General features: G+C 43.7%; 1 long non-coding RNA gene across 2 annotated transcripts in view; it reads right to left on the bottom strand.

Annotated features, from left to right (window-relative positions):
* Window positions 1–12,507: 12,507 nt before the first annotated feature.
* LOC307177822 overlaps window positions 12,508–21,392 on the bottom strand; it is a 222,066-nt gene continuing 213,181 nt past the window's right edge. For both annotated transcript variants that reach the window (XR_013825094.1, XR_013825095.1), the window contains 2 exons: window positions 17,243–17,328; window positions 12,508–12,588 (listed from right to left, as the gene is read on the bottom strand). This is a non-coding gene — a long non-coding RNA (uncharacterized lncRNA). The remainder of the gene's footprint in view (window positions 12,589–17,242; window positions 17,329–21,392) is intronic.

Here is a 21,392-nt window from a genome sequence, read left to right on the forward strand (position 1 = left end):
AGTAATACACGGAATGTAAACTTGGCTACACAGGAACTGAATTACAGAACAGAACAGGGTCTCAAATTTAGAAAACCAACTTATGCTTGCTTAAGGGTAAAGGTGAGTTGGGGTGCTGCATAAAACCAGAGATTGAAATGAGCACAGATAAAGTTCCTTAAGCCAAATATGGAATAGACAAGAGCTACTCCTTGCTCAAAGAAATGGACTCAACACCGCATATTAAACGCCTAAGAATGTACCTGACTAGTAAGTATCTTAAAACCTATGGATTGCTATGTCTCCGAAAGAGAATCAAGCATGTGTACAGGGACATAAACGCAGCAGTGATAGGATTGGAGAGGTTCGGTGAGCAAATGAAGACCCTTTGAAGTCATATTGCATGGTACCCATTCCACGGGTTTCAAATACACAGGTTTAAGGTATTCTTCCTTCAGCTAAAACATGCATGTGGAACCCAAGTATGATCAACCATGTGATCGGGAGACGTGTTCAAATATGTCTCAGTTTTCCTCCCCTGGTACTCGGGTGCAACATTCCAGACGCTTTTCTAACACTCTCCCGACTTGGAGAGTCAGTCCCTTTAACCTCCTGTTTGGCCCAGTTTGCAATTTCTGTGGAAGATGAACAGGAATAGCGAGAACCAATGAGAGACTAGCTGGAGGTGTCTGGATGGGCAAATTTAACTCTCATTTCCCACCAGGAAGAGGAAATAACCACAGGCTCAGCATGCCGTGCCGGAAACAGATTAGGGCCTGAAGCCATCCTGCGGTGTTGCGGCCAGGTCACAAGAAAGCGAGTTGAAGAAAGGAGCTCAGGGGCACTGTAATTCACAAACCTGCAGAGTTATAAATGAGAGCTATCGTCCAAAAATAGACTGAAGTAAGGCTGCCAAGAGGACTTGAAAGCGGGGCAGAATTGCAGGAAACCGATTTCAGGAGGTAGACTGGAATTGCATTGAAAGCATAGGAAAAGAGGCAGAACGTCCACAATGATGCACTTGGCCAAAAAGGGCGTATGCGTTTTTTCCTGAATATATTCAGGAAAAAACGCATACGCCCTTTTTGGCCAACCAAGCAAGCTTGCAAAGGAAATCTGCACTACAATGAAGTCTCACTTCCCCCCAGTCAAAAGGGCCATCTGAAAAAAGTGTAAAATCCAGAAAGGCAGGACAGGCCATGGAGGACTGGGAGCCTTGTTATGCTGATGGGCGGGATGTAAATTGCCAACAACCACTCGGGAGAAGTGTATGGTGTTTCCTGAAACATCTAAAAAACAAAGCAACGGAACCTAGGGCACTTCCACTTATGCTCCTATAGCTTAGGGAAATTAAAATCAAACAGACACACCCACTCCAAAGTTTGGGACGCCTCCGTTTACAAGAACCTCGTTTACCGTACAAGTTCAATATCACAGAAAGTGAAAAATGGATAAAGAACTTGTGGTACTTACATACAATGCAGTATCACTCAGCAAAGAAATCTATGTCATCCGGCCCGTAGCAGCATAATGAGTGGATTCAGGTACGATGATTCTAACTGAAATAAGTCACACAGAAAAAGAAACATCATAAGATATCACTAATACACAGAATGTAAACTTGGCTACACAGGAACTGAATTACAGAACAGAACAGGGTCTCAAATTTAGAAAACTAACTTATGCTTGCTTAAGGGGAAAGGTGAGTTGGGGTGCTGCATAAAACCAGAGATTGAAATGAGCACAGATAAAGTTCCTTAAGCCAAATATGGAATAGACAAGAGCTACTCCTTGCTCAACGAAATGGACTCAACACCACATATTAAACGCCTAAGAATGTACCTGACTAGTAAGTATCTTAAAACTTATGGATTGCTATGTCTCCGAAAGAGAATCAAGCATGTGTACAGGGGCATAAACGCAGCAGTGATAGGATTGGAGAGGTTCGTGAGCAAATGAAGACCCTTTGAAGTCATATTGCATGGTACCCATTCCACGGGTTTCAACTACCCAGGTTTAAGGTATTCTTCCTTCATCTAAAACATGCATGTGGAACCTAGAGTATGATCAACCATGTGATCGGGAGACGTGTTCAAATATGTCTCAGTTTTCGTACCCTGGTACTCGGGTGCAACATTCCAGACGCTTTACTAACACTCTCCCAACTTGGAGAGTCAGTCCCTTTAACCTCCTGTTTGGCCCAGTTTGCAATTTCTGTGGAAGATGAACAGGAATAGCGAGAACCAATGAAAGAATAGCTGGAGGTGTCTGGTTGGGCAAATTTAACTCTCATTTCCCACCAGGAAGAGGAAATAACCAAAGGCTCAGCGTGCCGTGCCGGAACCAGATTAGGGTCTGAAGCCATCCTGCGGTGTTGCGGCCAGGTCACAAGAAAGCGAGTTGAAGAAACGAGCTCAGGGGCACTGTAATTCACAAACCTGCAGAGTTATAAATGAGAGCTATCGTCCAAAAATAGACTGAAGTAAGGCTGCCAAGAGGACTTGAAAGCGGGGCAGAATTGCAGGAAACCGATTTCAGGAGGTAGACTGGAATTGCATTGAAAGCATAGGAAAAGAGGCAGAACGTCCACAATGATGCACTTGGCCAAAAAGGGCGTATGCGTTTTTTCCTGAATATATTCAGGAAAAAACGCATACGCCCTTTTTGGCCAACCAAGCAAGCTTGCAAAGGAAATCTGCACTACAATGAAGTCTCACTTCCCCCCGGTCAAATGGGCCATCTGAAAAAAAGTGTAAAATCCAGAAAGGCAGGACAGGCCATGGAGAACTGGGAGCCTTGTTATGCTGATGGGCGGGATGTAAATTGCCAACAGACACTCAGGAGAAGTGTATGGTGTTTCCTGAAACATCTAAAAAACAAAGCAACAGAGCCTAGGGCACTTCCACTTATGGTCCTATAGCTTAGGGAAATTAAAATCAAAAAGACACAGCCACCCCAAAGTTTGGGACGCCTCCGTTTACAAGAACCTCGTTTACAGTACAAGTTCAATATCACAGAAAGTGAAAAATGGATAAAGAACTTGTGGTACTTACGTACAATGCAGTATCACTCAGCAATGAAATCTATGTCATCAGGCCCGTAGCAGCATAATGAGTGGATTCAGGTACGATGATTCTAACTGAAATAAGTCACACAGAAAAAGAAACATCATAAGATATCACTAATACACGGAATGTAAACTTGGCTACACAGGAACTGCATTCCAAAACAGAACAGGGTCTCAAATTTAGAAAACCAACTTATGCTTGCTTAAGGGGAAAGGTGAGTTGGGGTGCTGCATAAAACCAGAGATTGAAATGAGAACAGATAAAGTTCCTTAAGCCAAATATGGAATAGACAAGAGCTACTCCTTGCTCAACAAAATGGACACAAAACCCCATATTAAACGCCTAAGAATGTACCTGACTAGTAAGTATCTTAAAACCTATGGATTGCTATGTCTCCAAAAGAGAATCAAGCGTGTATACAGGGGCATAAACGCAGCAGTGATAGGATTGGAGAGGTTCGGTGAGCAAATGAAGACCCTTTGAAGTCATATTGCATGGTACCCATTACACGGGTGTCAGCTCTCCAGGTTTAAGGTATTCTTCCTTCAGCTAAAACATGCATGTGGAACCCAGAGTATGATCAACCATGTGAACGGGAGACGTGTTCAAATATGTCTCAGTTTTCGTACCCTGGTACTCAGGTGCAACATTCCAGACGCTTTACTAACACTCTCCCGACTTGGAGAGTCAGTCCGTTTAACCTCCTGTTTGGCCCAGTTTGCAATTTCTGTGGAAGATGAACAGGAATAGCGAGAACCAATGAGAGGCTAGCTGGAGGTGTCTGGACGGGCAAATTTAAGTCTCATTTCCCACCAGGAAGAGGAATTAACCAAAGGCTCAGCATGCCGGGCCGGAACCAGATTAGGGCCTGAAGCCATCCTGCGGTGTTGCGGCCAGGTCACAAGAAAGCGAGTTGAAGAAAGGAGCTCAGGGGCACTGTAATTCACAAACCTGCAGAGTTATAAATGAGAGCTATCGTCCAAAAATAGACTGAAGTAAGGCTGCCAAGAGGACTTGAAAGCGGGGCAGAATTGCAGGAAACCGATTTCAGGAGGTAGACTGGAATTGCATTGAAAGCATAGGAAAAGAGGCAGAACGTCCACAATGATGCACTTGGCCAAAAAGGGCGTATGCGTTTTTTCCTGAATATATTCAGGAAAAAACGCATACGCCCTTTTTGGCCAACCAAGCAAGCTTGCAAAGGAAATCTGCACTACAATGAAGTCTCACTTCCCCCCGGTCAAAAGGGACATCTGAAAAAAGTGTAAAATCCAGAAAGGCAACAGGCATTGAGAACTGGGAGCCTTGTTATGCTGATGGGCGGGATGTAAATTGCCAACAGACACTCAGGAGAAGTGTATGGTGTTTCCTGAAACATCTAAAAAACAAAGCAACAGAGCCTAGGGCACTTCCACTTATGGTCCTATAGCTTCGGGAAATTAAAATCAAAAAGACACAGCCACCCCAAAGTTTGCGACGCCTCTGTTTACAAGAACCTCGTTTACCGTACAAGTTCAATATCACAGAAAGTGAAAAATGGATAAAGAACTTGTGGTACTTACGTACAATGCAGTATCACTCAGCAATGAAATCTATGTCATCAGGCCCGTAGCAGCATAATGAGTGGATTCAGGTACGATGATTCTAACTGAAATAAGTCACACAGAAAAAGAAACATCATAAGATATCAGTAATACACGGAATGTAAACTTGGCTACACAGGAACTGCATTCCAAAACAGAACAGGGTCTCAAATTTAGAAAACCAACTTATGCTTGCTTAAGGGGAAAGGTGAGTTGGGGTGCTGCATAAAACCAGAGATTGAAATGAGAACAGATAAAGTTCCTTAAGCCAAATATGGAATAGACAAGAGCTACTCCTTGCTCAACAAAATGGACACAAAACCCCATATTAATCGCCTAAGAATGTACCTGACTAGTAAGTATCTTAAAACCTATGGATTGCTATGTCTCCAAAAGAGAATCAAGCGTGTGTACAGGGGCATAAACGCAGCAGTGATAGGATTGGAGAGGTTCGGTGAGCAAATGAAGACCCTTTGAAGTCATATTGCATGGTACCCATTCCACGGGTTTCAACTACCCAGGTTTTAGGTATTCTTCCTTCAGCTAAAGCATGCATGTGGAACCCAAGTATGATCAACCATGTGAACGGGAGACGTGTTCAAATATGTCTCAGTTTTCCTCCCCTGGTACTCGGGTGCAACATTCCAGACGCTTTACTAACACTCTCCCCACTTGGAGAGTCAGCGCCTTTAACCTCCTGTTTGGCCCAGTTTGCAATTTCTGCGGAAGATGAACAGGAATAGCGAGAACCAATGAGAGGCTAGCTGGAGGTGTCTCGACGGGCAAATTTAACTCTCATTTCCCACCAGGAAGAGGAAATAACCAAAGGCTCAGCGTGCCGTACCGGAACCAGATTAGGGCCTGAAGCCATCCTGCGGTGTTGCGGCCAGGTCACAAGAAAGCGAGTTGAAGAAAGGAGCTCAGGGGCACTGTAATTCACAAACCTGCAGAGTTATAAATGACAGCTATCGTCCAAAAATATACTGAAGTAAGGCTGCCAAGAGGACTTGAAAGCGGGGCAGAATTGCAGGAAACCGATTTCAGGAGGTAGACTGGAATTGCATTGAAAGCATAGGAAAAGAGGCAGAATGTCCACAATGATGCACTTGGCCAAAAAGGGCGTATGCGTTTTTTCCTGAATATATTCAGGAAAAAACGCATACGCCCTTTTTGGCCAACCAAGCAAGCTTGCAAAGGAAATCTGCACTACAATGAAGTCTCACTTCCCCCCGGTCAAAAGGGCCATCTGAAAAAAGTGTAAAATCCAGAAAGGCAGGACAGGCCATGCAGAACTGGGAGCCTTGTTATGCTGATGGGCGGGATGTAAATTGCCAACAACCACTCGGGAGAAGTGTATGGTGTTTCCTGAAACATCTAAAAAACAAAGCAACAGAACCTAGGGCACTTCCACTTATGGTCCTATAGCTTAGGGAAATTAAAATAAACAAGACACAGCCACCCCAAAGTTTGGAACGGATCTGTTTACAAGAACCTCATTTACAGTACAAGTTCAACATCGCAGAAAGTGAAAAATGGATAAAGAAGTTGTGGTATTTACTTAAAAAGCAATATCACTCAGCAATGAAATCTGTGTCATCAGGCCCTTAGCAGCACAATGAGTGGATTCAGGTATGATGATTCTAACTGAAGTAAGTCACACAGAAAAAGAAACATCATAAGATATCACTAATACACGGAATGTAAACTTGGCTACACAGGAACTGAATTACAGAACAGAACAGGGTCTCAAATTTAGAAAACCATCTTATGCTTGCTTAAGGGGAAAGGTGAGTTGGGGTGCTGCATAAAACCAGAGATTGAAATGAGCACAGATAAAGTTCCTTAAGCCAAATATGGAATAGACAAGAGCTACTCCTTGCTCAACGAAATGGACTCAACACCGCATATTAAACGCCTAAGAATGTACCTGACTAATAAGTATCTTAAAACCTATGGATTGCTATGTCTCCGAAAGAGAATCAAGCATGTGTACAGGGGCATAAACGCAGCAGTGATAGGATTGGAGAGGTTCGGTGAGCAAATGAAGACACTTTGAAGTCATATTGCATGGTACCCATTCCACGGGTTTCAACTACGCAGGTTTTAGGTATTCTTCCTTCAGCTAAAACATGCATGTGGAACCCAAGTATGATCAACCATGTGAACGGGAGATGTGTTCAAATATGTCTCAGTTTTCCTCCCCTGGTACTCGGGTGCAACATTCCAGACGCTTTACTAACACTCTCCCCACTTGGAGAGTCAGCGCCTTTAACCTCCTGTTTGGCCCAGTTTGCAATTTCTGCGGAAGATGAACAAGAATAGCGAGAACCAATGAGAGGCTAGCTGGAGGTGTCTGGACGGGCAAATTTAACTCTCATTTCTCACCAGGAAGAGGAATTAACCAAAGGCTCAGCGTGCCGTACCGGAACCAGATTAGGGCCTGAAGCCATCCTGCGGTGTTGCGGCCAGCTCAAAAGAAAGCGAGTTGAAGAAAGGAGCTCAGGGGCACTGTAATTCACAAACCTGCAGAGTTATAAATGACAGCTATCGTCCAAAAATAGACTGAAGTAAGGCTTCCAAGAGGACTTGAAAGCGGGGCAGAATTGCAGGAAACCGATTTCAGGAGGTAGACTGGAATTGCATTGAAAGCATAGGAAAAGAGGCAGAACGTCCACAATGATGCACTTGGCCAAAAAGGGCGTATGCGTTTTTTCCTGAATATATTCAGGAAAAAACGCATACGCCCTTTTTGGCCAACCAAGCAAGCTTGCAAAGGAAATCTGCACTACAATGAAGTCTCACTTCCCCCCGGTCAAAAGGGCCATCTGAAAAAAGTGTAAAATCCAGAAAGGCAGGACAGGCCATGGAGAACTGGGAGCCTTTTTCTGCTGATGGGCGGGATGTAAATTGCCAACAACCACTCGGGAGAAGTGTATGGTGTTTCCTGAAACATCTAAAAAACAAAGCAACAGAGCCTAGGGCACTGCCACTTATGGTCCTATAGCTTAGGGAAATTAAAATCAAAAAGACACAGCCACCCCAAAGTTTGGAACGGCTCTGTTTACAAGAACCTCGTTTACAGTACAAGTTCAACATCGCAGAAAGTGAAAAATGGATAAAGAAGTTGTGGTATTTACTTACAAAGCAATATCACTCAGCAATGAAATCTGTGTCATCAGGCCCTTAGCAGCACAATGAGTGGATTCAGGTATGATGATTCTAACAGAAGTAAGTCACACAGAAAAAGAAACATCATAAGATATCAGTAATACACGGAATGTAAACTTGGCTACACAGGAACTGAAATACAGAACAGAACAGGGTCTCAAATTTAGAAAACCAACTTATGCTTGCTTAAGGGGAAAGGTGAGTTGGGGTGCTGCATAAAACCAGAGATTGAAATGAGCACAGATAAAGTTCCTTAAGTCAAATATGGAATAGACAAGAGCTACTCCTTGCTCAACGAAATCGACTCAACATCGCATATTAAATGCCTAAGAATGTACCTGACTAGTAAGTATCTTAAAAACCTATGGATTTCTATGTCTCCAAAAGAGAATCAAGCATGTGTACAGGGGCATAAACGCAGCAGTGATAGGATTGGAGAGGTTCGGTGAGCAAATGAAGACCCTTTGAAGTCATATTGCATGGTACCCATTACACGGGTCTTATCTCTCCAGGTTTAAGGTATTCTTCCTTCAACTAAAACATGCATGTGGAACCCAAGTATGATCAACCATGTGAACGGGAGACGTGTTCAAATATGTCTCAGTTTTCCTCCCCTGGTACTCGGGTGCAACATTCCAGACGCTTTACTAACACTCTCCCCACTTGGAGAGTCAGCGCCTTTAACCTCCTGTTTGGCCCAGTTTGCAATTTCTGCGGAAGATGAACAGGAATAGCGAGAACCAATGAGAGACTAGCTGGAGGTGTCTGGACGGGCAAATTTAACTCTCATTTCCCACCAGGAAAAGGAAATAACCAAAGGCTCAGCGTGCCGTGCCGGAACCAGATTAGGGCCTGAAGCCATCCTGCGGTGTTGCTGCCAGGTCACAAGAAAGCAAGTTGAAGAAAGGAGCTCAGGGGCACTGTAATGCACAAACCTGCAGAGTTATAAATGACAGCTATCGTCCAAAAATAGACTGAAGTAAGGCTGCCAAGAGGACTTGAAAGCGGGGCAGAATTGCAGGAAACCGATTTCAGGAGGTAGACTGGAATTGCATTGAAAGCATAGGAAAAGAGGCAGAACGTCCACAATGATGCACTTGGCCAAAAAGGGTGTATGCGTTTTTTCCTGAATATATTCAGGAAAAAACGCATACGCCCTTTTTGGCCAACCAAGCAAGCTTGCAAAGGAAATCTGCACTACAATGAAGTCTCACTTCCCCCCGGGCAAAAGGGCCATCTGAAAAAAGTGTAAAATCCAGAAAGGCAGGACAGGCCATGGAGAACTGGGAGCCTTGTTATGCTGATGGGCGGGATGTAAATTGCCAACAACCACTCGGGAGAAGTGTATGGTGTTTCCTGAAACATCTAAAAAACAAAGCAACAGAACCTAGGGCACTTCCACTTATGGTCCTATAGCTTAGGGAAATTAAAATAAACAAGACACAGCCACCCCAAAGTTTGGAACGGATCTGTTTACAAGAACCTCATTTACAGTACAAGTTCAACATCGCAGAAAGTGAAAAATGGATAAAGAAGTTGTGGTATTTACTTAAAAAGCAATATCACTCAGCAATGAAATCTGTGTCATCAGGCCCTTAGCAGCACAATGAGTGGATTCAGGTATGATGATTCTAACTGAAGTAAGTCACACAGAAAAAGAAACATCATAAGATATCACTAATACACGGAATGTAAACTTGGCTACACAGGAACTGAATTACAGAACAGAACAGGGTCTCAAATTTAGAAAACCATCTTATGCTTGCTTTAGGGGAAAGGTGAGTTGGGGTGCTGCATAAAACCAGAGATTGAAATGAGCACAGATAAAGTTCCTTAAGCCAAATATGGAATAGACAAGAGCTACTCCTTGCTCAACGAAATGGACTCAACACCGCATATTAAACGCCTAAGAATGTACCTGACTAATAAGTATCTTAAAACCTATGGATTGCTATGTCTCCAAAAGAGAATCAAGCATGTGTACAGGGGCATAAACGCAGCAGTGATAGGATTGGAGAGGTTCGGTGAGCAAATGAAGACACTTTGAAGTCATATTGCATGGTACCCATTCCACGGGTTTCAACTACGCAGGTTTTAGGTATTCTTCCTTCAGCTAAAACATGCATGTGGAACCCAAGTATGATCAACCATGTGAACGGGAGACGTGTTCAAATATGTCTCAGTTTTCCTCCCCTGGTACTCGGGTGCAACATTCCAGACGCTTTACTAACACTCTCCCCACTTGGAGAGTCAGCGCCTTTAACCTCCTGTTTGGCCCAGTTTGCAATTTCTGCGGAAGATGAACAAGAATAGCGAGAACCAATGAGAGGCTAGCTGGAGGTGTCTGGACGGGCAAATTTAACTCTCATTTCTCACCAGGAAGAGGAAATAACCAAAGGCTCAGCGTGCCGTACCGGAACCAGATTAGGGCCTGAAGCCATCCTGCGGTGTTGCGGCCAGCTCAAAAGAAAGCGAGTTGAAGAAAGGAGCTCAGGGGCACTGTAATTCACAAACCTGCAGAGTTATAAATGACAGCTATCGTCCAAAAATAGACTGAAGTAAGGCTTCCAAGAGGACTTGAAAGCGGGGCAGAATTGCAGGAAACCGATTTCAGGAGGTAGACTGGAATTGCATTGAAAGCATAGGAAAAGAGGCAGAACGTCCACAATGATGCACTTGGCCAAAAAGGGCGTATGCGTTTTTTCCTGAATATATTCAGGAAAAAACGCATACGCACTTTTTGGCCAACCAAGCAAGCTTGCAAAGGAAATCTGCACTACAATGAAGTCTCACTTCCCCCCGGTCAAAAGGGCCATCTGAAAAAAGTGTAAAATCCAGAAAGGCAGGACAGGCCATGGAGAACTGGGAGCCTTGTTCTGCTGATGGGCGGGATGTAAATTGCCAACAACCACTCGGGAGAAGTGTATGGTGTTTCCTGAAACATCTAAAAAACAAAGCAACAGAGCCTAGGGCACTGCCACTTATGGTCCTATAGCTTAGGGAAATTAAAATCAAAAAGACACAGCCACCCCAAAGTTTGGAACGGCTCTGTTTACAAGAACCTCGTTTACAGTACAAGTTCAACATCGCAGAAAGTGAAAAATGGATAAAGAAGTTGTGGTATTTACTTACAAAGCAATATCACTCAGCAATGAAATCTGTGTCATCAGGCCCTTAGCAGCACAATGAGTGGATTCAGGTATGATGATTCTAACAGAAGTAAGTCACACAGAAAAAGAAACATCATAAGATATCAGTAATACACGGAATGTAAACTTGGCTACACAGGAACTGAAATACAGAACAGAACAGGGTCTCAAATTTAGAAAACCAACTTATGCTTGCTTAAGGGGAAAGGTGAGTTGGGGTGCTGCATAAAACCAGAGATTGAAATGAGCACAGATAAAGTTCCTTAAGTCAAATATGGAATAGACAAGAGCTACTCCTTGCTCAACGAAATGGACTCAACATCGCATATTAAATGCCTAAGAATGTACCTGACTAGTAAGTATCTTAAAAACCTATGGATTGCTATGTCTCCAAAAGAGAATCAAGCATGTGTACAGGGGCATAAACGCAGCAGTGATAGGATTGGAGAGGTTCGGTGAGCAAATGAAGACACTTTGAAGTCATATTGCATGGTACCCATTCCACGGGTTTCAACTACGCAGGTTTTAGGTATTCTTCCTTCAGCTAAAACATGCATGTGGAACCCAAGTATGATCAACCATGTGAACGGGAGACGTGTTCAAATATGTCTCAGTTTTCCTCCCCTGGTACTCGGGTGCAACATTCCAGACGCTTTACTAACACTCTCCCGACTTGGAGAGTCAGTCCCTTTAACTTCCTGTTTGGCCCAGTTTGCAATTTCTGTGGAAGATGAACAGGAATAGCGAGAACCAATGAGAGACTAGCTGGAGGTGTCTGGATGGGCAAATTTAACTCTCATTTCCCACCAGGAAGAGGAAATAACCAAAGGCTCAGCATGCCGTGCCGGAAACAGATTAGGGCCTGAAGCCATCCTGCGGTGTTGCGGCCAGGTCACAAGAAAGCGAGTTGAAGAAAGGAGCTCAGGGGCACTGTAATTCACAAACCTGCAGAGTTATAAATGAGAGCTATCGTCCAAAAATAGACTGAAGTAAGGCTGCCAAGAGGACTTGAAAGCGGGGCAGAATTGCAGGAAACCGATTTCAGGAGGTAGACTGGAATTGCATTGAAAGCATAGGAAAAGAGGCAGAACGTCCACAATGATGCACTTGGCCAAAAAGGGCGTATGCGTTTTTTCCTGAATATATTCAGGAAAAAACGCATACGCCCTTTTTGGCCAACCAAGCAAGCTTGCAAAGGAAATCTGCACTACAATGAAGTCTCACTTCCCCCCAGTCAAAAGGGCCATCTGAAAAAAGTGTAAAATCCAGAAAGGCAGGACAGGCCATGGAGGACTGGGAGCCTTGTTATGCTGATGGGCGGGATGTAAATTGCCAACAACCACTCGGGAGAAGTGTATGGTGTTTCCTGAAACATCTAAAAAACAAAGCAACGGAACCTAGGGCACTTCCACTTATGCTCCTATAGCTTAGGGAAATTAAAATCAAAAAGACACAGCCACTCCAAAGTTTGGGACGCCTCCGTTTACAAGAACCTCGTTTACCGTACAAGTTCAATATCACAGAAAGTGAAAAATGGATAAAGAACTTGTGGTACTTACATACAATGCAGTATCACTCAGCAAAGAAATCTATGTCATCCGGCCCGTAGCAGCATAATGAGTGGATTCAGGTACGATGATTCTAACTGAAATAAGTCACACAGAAAAAGAAACATCATAAGATATCACTAATACACAGAATGTAAACTTGGCTACACAGGAACTGAATTACAGAACAGAACAGGGTCTCAAATTTAGAAAACTAACTTATGCTTGCTTAAGGGGAAAGGTGAGTTGGGGTGCTGCATAAAACCAGAGATTGAAATGAGCACAGATAAAGTTCCTTAAGCCAAATATGGAATAGACAAGAGCTACTCCTTGCTCAACGAAATGGACTCAACACCACATATTAAACGCCTAAGAATGTACCTGACTAGTAAGTATCTTAAAACTTATGGATTGCTATGTCTCCGAAAGAGAATCAAGCATGTGTACAGGGGCATAAACGCAGCAGTGATAGGATTGGAGAGGTTCGTGAGCAAATGAAGACCCTTTGAAGTCATATTGCATGGTACCCATTCCACGGGTTTCAACTACCCAGGTTTAAGGTATTCTTCCTTCATCTAAAACATGCATGTGGAACCTAGAGTATGATCAACCATGTGATCGGGAGACGTGTTCAAATATGTCTCAGTTTTCGTACCCTGGTACTCGGGTGCAACATTCCAGACGCTTTACTAACACTCTCCCAACTTGGAGAGTCAGTCCCTTTAACCTCCTGTTTGGCCCAGTTTGCAATTTCTGTGGAAGATGAACAGGAATAGCGAGAACCAATTAAAGAATAGCTGGAGGTGTCTGGTTGGGCAAATTTAACTCTCATTTCCCACCAGGAAGAGGAAATAACCAAAGGCTCAGCGTGCCGTGCCGGAACCAGATTAGGGTCTGAAGCCATCCTGCGGTGTTGCGGCCAGGTCACAAGAAAGCGAGTTGAAGAAACGAGCTCAGGGGCACTGTAATTCACAAACCTGCAGAGTTATAAATGAGAGCTATCGTCCAAAAATAGACTGAAGTAAGGCTGCCAAGAGGACTTGAAAGCGGGGCAGAATTGCAGGAAACCGATTTCAGGAGGTAGACTGGAATTGCACTGAAAGCATAGGAAAAGAGGCAGAACGTCCACAATGATGCACTTGGCCAAAAAGGGCGTATGCGTTTTTTCCTGAATATATTCAGGAAAAAACGCATACGCCCTTTTTGGCCAACCAAGCAAGCTTGCAAAGGAAATCTGCACTACAATGAAGTCTCACTTCCCCCCGGTCAAATGGGCCATCTGAAAAAAAGTGTAAAATCCAGAAAGGCAGGACAGGCCATGGAGAACTGGGAACCTTGTTATGCTGATGGGCGGGATGTAAATTGCCAACAGACACTCAGGAGAAGTGTATGGTGTTTCCTGAAACATCTAAAAAACAAAGCAACAGAGCCTAGGGCACTTCCACTTATGGTCCTATAGCTTAGGGAAATTAAAATCAAAAAGACACAGCCACCCCAAAGTTTGGGACGCCTCCGTTTACAAGAACCTCGTTTACAGTACAAGTTCAATATCACAGAAAGTGAAAAATGGATAAAGAACTTGTGGTACTTACGTACAATGCAGTATCACTCAGCAATGAAATCTATGTCATCAGGCCCGTAGCAGCATAATGAGTGGATTCAGGTACGATGATTCTAACTGAAATAAGTCACACAGAAAAAGAAACATCATAAGATATCACTAATACACGGAATGTAAACTTGGCTACACAGGAACTGCATTCCAAAACAGAACAGGGTCTCAAATTTAGAAAACCAACTTATGCTTGCTTAAGGGTAAAGGTGAGTTGGGGTGCTGCATAAAACCAGAGATTGAAATGAGAACAGATAAAGTTCCTTAAGCCAAATATGGAATAGACAAGAGCTACTCCTTGCTCAACAAAATGGACACAAAACCCCATATTAAACGCCTAAGAATGTACCTGACTAGTAAGTATCTTAAAACCTATGGATTGCTATGTCTCCAAAAGAGAATCAAGCGTGTATACAGGGGCATAAACGCAGCAGTGATAGGATTGGAGAGGTTCGGTGAGCAAATGAAGACCCTTTGAAGTCATATTGCATGGTACCCATTACACGGGTCTCAGCTCTCCAGGTTTAAGGTATTCTTCCTTCAGCTAAAACATGCATGTGGAACCCAGAGTATGATCAACCATGTGAACGGGAGACGTGTTCAAATATGTCTCAGTTTTCGTACCCTGGTACTCAGGTGCAACATTCCAGACGCTTTACTAACACTCTCCCGACTTGGAGAGTCAGTCCGTTTAACCTCCTGTTTGGCCCAGTTTGCAATTTCTGTGGAAGATGAACAGGAATAGCGAGAACCAATGAGAGGCTAGCTGGAGGTGTCTGGACGGGCAAATTTAACTCTCATTTCCCACTAGGAAGAGGAATTAACCAAAGGCTCAGCATGCCGGGCCGGAACCAGATTAGGGCCTGAAGCCATCCTGCGGTGTTGCGGCCAGGTCACAAGAAAGCGAGTTGAAGAAAGGAGCTCAGGGGCACTGTAATTCACAAACCTGCAGAGTTATAAATGAGAGCTATCGTCCAAAAATAGACTGAAGTAAGGCTGCCAAGAGGACTTGAAAGCGGGGCAGAATTGCAGGAAACCGATTTCAGGAGGTAGACTGGAATTGCATTGAAAGCATAGGAAAAGAGGCAGAACGTCCACAATGATGCACTTGGCCAAAAAGGGCGTATGCGTTTTTTCCTGAATATATTCAGGAAAAAACGCATACGCCCTTTTTGGCCAACCAAGCAAGCTTGCAAAGGAAATCTGCACTACAATGAAGTCTCACTTCCCCCCGGTCAAAAGGGACATCTGAAAAAAGTGTAAAATCCAGAAAGGCAACAGGCATTGAGAACTGGGAGCCTTGTTATGCTGATGGGCGGGATGTAAATTGCCAACAGACACTCAGGAGAAGTGTATGGTGTTTCCTGAAACATCTAAAAAACAAAGCAACAGAGCCTAGGGCACTTCCACTTATGGTCCTATAGCTTCGGGAAATTAAAATCAAAAAGACACAGCCACCCCAAAGTTTGCGACGCCTCTGTTTACAAGAACCTCGTTTACCGTACAAGTTCAATATCACAGAAAGTGAAAAATGGATAAAGAACTTGTGGTACTTACGTACAATGCAGTATCACTCAGCAATGAAATCTATGTCATCAGGCCCGTAGCAGCATAATGAGTGGATTCAGGTACGATGATTCTAACTGAAATAAGTCACACAGAAAAAGAAACATCATAAGATATCAGTAATACACGGAATGTAAACTTGGCTACACAGGAACTGCATTCCAAAACAGAACAGGGTCTCAAATTTAGAAAACCAACTTATGCTTGCTTAAGGGGAAAGGTGAGTTGGGGTGCTGCATAAAACCAGAGATTGAAATGAGAACAGATAAAGTTCCTTAAGCCAAATATGGAATAGACAAGAGCTACTCCTTGCTCAACAAAATGGACACAAAACCCCATATTAATCGCCTAAGAATGTACCTGACTAGTAAGTATCTTAAAACCTATGGATTGCTATGTCTCCAAAAGAGAATCAAGCGTGTGTACAGGGGCATAAACGCAGCAGTGATAGGATTGGAGAGGTTCGGTGAGCAAATGAAGACCCTTTGAAGTCATATTGCATGGTACCCATTCCACGGGTTTCAACTACCCAGGTTTTAGGTATTCTTCCTTCAGCTAAAGCATGCATGTGGAACCCAAGTATGATCAACCATGTGAACGGGAGACGTGTTCAAATATGTCTCAGTTTTCCTACCCTGGTACTCGGGTGCAACATTCCAGACGCTTTACTAACACTCTCCCCACTTGGAGAGTCAGCGCCTTTAACCTCCTGTTTGGCCCAGTTTGCAATTTCTGCGGAAGATGAACAGGAATAGCGAGAACCAATGAGAGGCTAGCTGGAGGTGTCTCAACGGGCAAATTTAACTCTCATTTCCCACCAGGAAGAGGAAATAACCAAAGGCTCAGCGTGCCGTACCGGAACCAGATTAGGGCCTGAAGCCATCCTGCGGTGTTGCGGCCAGGTCACAAGAAAGCGAGTTGAAGAAAGGAGCTCAGGGGCACTGTAATTCACAAACCTGCAGAGTTATAAATGACAGCTATCGTCCAAAAATATACTGAAGTAAGGCTGCCAAGAGGACTTGAAAGCGGGGCAGAATTGCAGGAAACCGATTTCAGGAGGTAGACTGGAATTGCATTGAAAGCATAGGAAAAGAGGCAGAATGTCCACAATGATGCACTTGGCCAAAAAGGGCGTATGCGTTTTTTCCTGAATATATTCAGGAAAAAACGCATACGCCCTTTTTGGCCAACCAAGCAAGCTTGCAAAGGAAATCTGCACTACAATGAAGTCTCACTTCCCCCCGGTCAAAAGGGCCATCTGAAAAAAGTGTAAAATCCAGAAAGGCAGGACAGGCCATGGAGAACTGGGAGCCTTGTTATGTTGATGGGCGGGATGTAAATTGCCAACAACCACTCGGGAGAAGTGTATGGTGTTTCCTGAAACATCTAAAAAACAAAGCAACAGAACCTAGGGCACTTCCACTTATGGTCCTATAGCTTAGGGAAATTAAAATAAACAAGACACAGCCACCCCAAAGTTTGGAACGGATCTGTTTACAAGAACCTCATTTACAGTACAAGTTCAACATCGCAGAAAGTGAAAAATGGATAAAGAAGTTGTGGTATTTACTTAAAAAGCAATATCACTCAGCAATGAAATCTGTGTCATCAGGCCCTTAGCAGCACAATGAGTGGATTCAGGTATGATGATTCTAACTGAAGTAAGTCACACAGAAAAAGAAACATCATAAGATATCAGTAATACACGGAATGTAAACTTGGCTACACAGGAACTGAATTACAGAACAGAACAGGGTCTCAAATTTAGAAAACCATCTTATGCTTGCTTAAGGGGAAAGGTGAGTTGGGGTGCTGCATAAAACCAGAGATTGAAATGAGCACAGATAAAGTTCCTTAAGCCAAATATGGAATAGACAAGAGCTACTCCTTGCTCAACGAAATGGACTCAACACCGCATATTAAACGCCTAAGAATGTACCTGACTAATAAGTATCTTAAAACCTATGGATTGCTATGTCTCCGAAAGAGAATCAAGCATGTGTACAGGGGCATAAACGCAGCAGTGATAGGATTGGAGAGGTTCGGTGAGCAAATGAAGACCCTTTGAAGTCATATTGCATGGTACCCATTCCACGGGTTTCAACTACGCAGGTTTTAGGTATTCTTCCTTCAGCTAAAACATGCATGTGGAACCCAAGTATGATCAACCATGTGAACGGGAGACGTGTTCAAATATGTCTCAGTTTTCCTCCCCTGGTACTCGGGTGCAACATTCCAGACGCTTTACTAACACTCTCCCCACTTGGAGAGTCAGCGCCTTTAACCTCCTGTTTGGCCCAGTTTGCAATTTCTGCGGAAGATGAACAAGAATAGCGAGAACCAATGAGAGGCTAGCTGGAGGTGTCTGGACGGGCAAATTTAACTCTCATTTCTCACCAGGAAGAGGAAATAACCAAAGGCTCAGCGTGCCGTACCGGAACCAGATTAGGGCCTGAAGCCATCCTGCGGTGTTGCGGCCAGCTCAAAAGAAAGCGAGTTGAAGAAAGGAGCTCAGGGGCACTGTAATTCACAAACCTGCAGAGTTATAAATGACAGCTATCGTCCAAAAATAGACTGAAGTAAGGCTTCCAAGAGGACTTGAAAGCGGGGCAGAATTGCAGGAAACCGATTTCAGGAGGTAGACTGGAATTGCATTGAAAGCATAGGAAAAGAGGCAGAACGTCCACAATGATGCACTTGGCCAAAAAGGGCGTATGCGTTTTTTCCTGAATATATTCAGGAAAAAACGCATACGCACTTTTTGGCCAACCAAGCAAGCTTGCAAAGGAAATCTGCACTACAATGAAGTCTCACTTCCCCCCGGTCAAAAGGGCCATCTGAAAAAAGTGTAAAATCCAGAAAGGCAGGACAGGCCATGGAGAACTGGGAGCCTTGTTCTGCTGATGGGCGGGATGTAAATTGCCAACAACCACTCGGGAGAAGTGTATGGTGTTTCCTGAAACATCTAAAAAACAAAGCAACAGAGCCTAGGGCACTGCCACTTATGGTCCTATAGCTTAGGGAAATTAAAATCAAAAAGACACAGCCACCCCAAAGTTTGGAACGGCTCTGTTTACAAGAACCTCGTTTACAGTACAAGTTCAACATCGCAGAAAGTGAAAAATGGATAAAGAAGTTGTGGTATTTACTTACAAAGCAATATCACTCAGCAATGAAATCTGTGTCATCAGGCCCTTAGCAGCACAATGAGTGGATTCAGGTATGATGATTCTAACAGAAGTAAGTCACACAGAAAAAGAAACATCATAAGATATCAGTAATACACGGAATGTAAACTTGGCTACACAGGAACTGAAATACAGAACAGAACAGGGTCTCAAATTTAGAAAACCAACTTATGCTTGCTTAAGGGGAAAGGTGAGTTGGGGTGCTGCATAAAACCAGAGATTGAAATGAGCACAGATAAAGTTCCTTAAGCCAAATATGGAATAGACAAGAGCTACTCCTTGCTCAACGAAATGGACTCAACATCGCATATTAAATGCCTAAGAATGTACCTGACTAGTAAGTATCTTAAAAACCTATGGATTGCTATGTCTCCAAAAGAGAATCAAGCATGTGTACAGGGGCATAAACGCAGCAGTGATAGGATTGGAGAGGTTCGGTGAGCAAATGAAGACACTTTGAAGTCATATTGCATGGTACCCATTCCACGGGTTTCAACTACGCAGGTTTTAGGTATTCTTCCTTCAGCTAAAACATGCATGTGGAACCCAAGTATGATCAACCATGTGAACGGGAGACGTGTTCAAATATGTCTCAGTTTTCCTCCCCTGGTACTCGGGTGCAACATTCCAGACGCTTTACTAACACTCTCCCCACTTGGAGAGTCAGCGCCTTTAACCTCCTGTTTGGCCCAGTTTGCAATTTCTGCGGAAGATGAACAAGAATAGCGAGAACCAATGAGAAGCTAGCTGGAAGTGTCTGGACGGGCAAATTTAACTCTCATTTCTCACCAGGAAGAGGAAATAACCAAAGGCTCAGCGTGCCGTACCGGAACCAGATTAGGGCCTGAAGCCATCCTGCGGTGTTGCGGCCAGCTCAAAAGAAAGCGAGTTGAAGAAAGGAGCTCAGGGGCACTGTAATTCACAAACCTGCAGAGTTATAAATGACAGCTATCGTCCAAAAATAGACTGAAGTAAGGCTTCCAAGAGGACTTGAAAGCGGGGCAGAATTGCAGGAAACCGATTTCAGGAGGTAGACTGGAATTGCATTGAAAGCATAGGAAAAGAGGCAGAACGTCCACAATGATGCACTTGGCCAAAAAGGGCGTATGCGTTTTTTCCTGAATATATTCAGGAAAAAACGCATACGCCCTTTTTGGCCAACCAAGCAAGCTTGCAAAGGAAATCTGCACTACAATGAAGTCTCACTTCCCCCCGGTCAAAAGGGCCATCTGAAAAAAGTGTAAAATCCAGAAAGGCAGGACAGGCCATGGAGAACTGGGAGTCTTGTTATGCTGATGGGCGGGATGTAAAAACGTATATGCCCTTTTTGACCAACCAAGCAAGCTTGCAAAAGTAATCTGCACTACAATGAAGTCTCACTTTCCCCCGGTCAAAAGGGCCATCTGAAAAAAGTGTAAAATCCAGAAAGGCAGGACAGGCCATGGAGAACTGGGAGCCTTGTTATGCTGATGGGCAGGATGTAAATTGCCAACAACCACTCGGGAGAAGTGTATGGTGTTTCCTGAAACATCTAAAAAACAAAGCAACAGAACCTAGGGCACTTCCACTTATGGTCCTATAGCTTAGGGAAATTAAAATCAAAAAGACACAGCCACCCCAAAGTTTGGAACGGCTCTGTTTACAAGAACTTCGTTTACAGTACAAGTTCAACATCGCAGAAAGTGAAAAATGGATAAAGAAGTTGTGGTATTTACTTACAAAGCAATATCACTCAGCAATGAAATCTGTGTCATCAGGCCCTTAGCAGCACAATGAGTGGATTCAGGTATGATGATTCTAACTGAAATAAGTCACACAGAAAAAGAAACATCATAAGATATCAGTAATACACGGAATGTAAACTTGGCTACACAGGAACTGAATTACAGAACAGAACAGGGTCTCAAATTTAGAAAACCAACTTATGCTTGCTTAAGGGGAAAGGTGAGTTGGGGTGCTGCATAAAACCAGAGATTGAAATGAGCACAGATAAAGTTCCTTAGGCCAAATATGGAATAGACAAGAGCTACTCCTTGCTCAAAGAAATGGACTCAACACCGCATATTAAACGCCTAAGAATGTACCTGACTTGTAAGTATCTTAAAACCTATGGATTGCTATGTCTCTGAAAGAGAATCAAGCATGTGTACAGGGGCATAAACGCAGCAGTGATAGGATTGGAGAGGTTCGGTGAGCAAATGAAGACCCTTTGAAGTCATATTGCATGGTACCCATTCCACGGGTTTCAACTACCCAGGTTTTAGGTATTCTTCCTTCAGCTAAAACATGCATGTGGAACCCAGAGTATGATCAACCATGTGATCGGGAGACGTGTTCAAATATGTCTCAGTTTTCCTCCCCTGGTACTCGGGTGCAACATTCCAGACGCTTTACTAACACTCTCCCCACTTGGAGAGTCAGCGCCTTTAACCTCCTGTTTGGCCCAGTTTGCAATTTCTGCGGAAGATGAACAGGAATAGTGAGAACCAATGAGAGGCTAGCTGGAGGTGTCTGGACGGGCAAATTTAACTC

Source organism: Stenella coeruleoalba (assembly GCF_951394435.1).
Source record: "Stenella coeruleoalba genome assembly, chromosome: 19".
NCBI classification, from domain to species: Eukaryota; Metazoa; Chordata; class Mammalia; order Artiodactyla; family Delphinidae; genus Stenella; species Stenella coeruleoalba.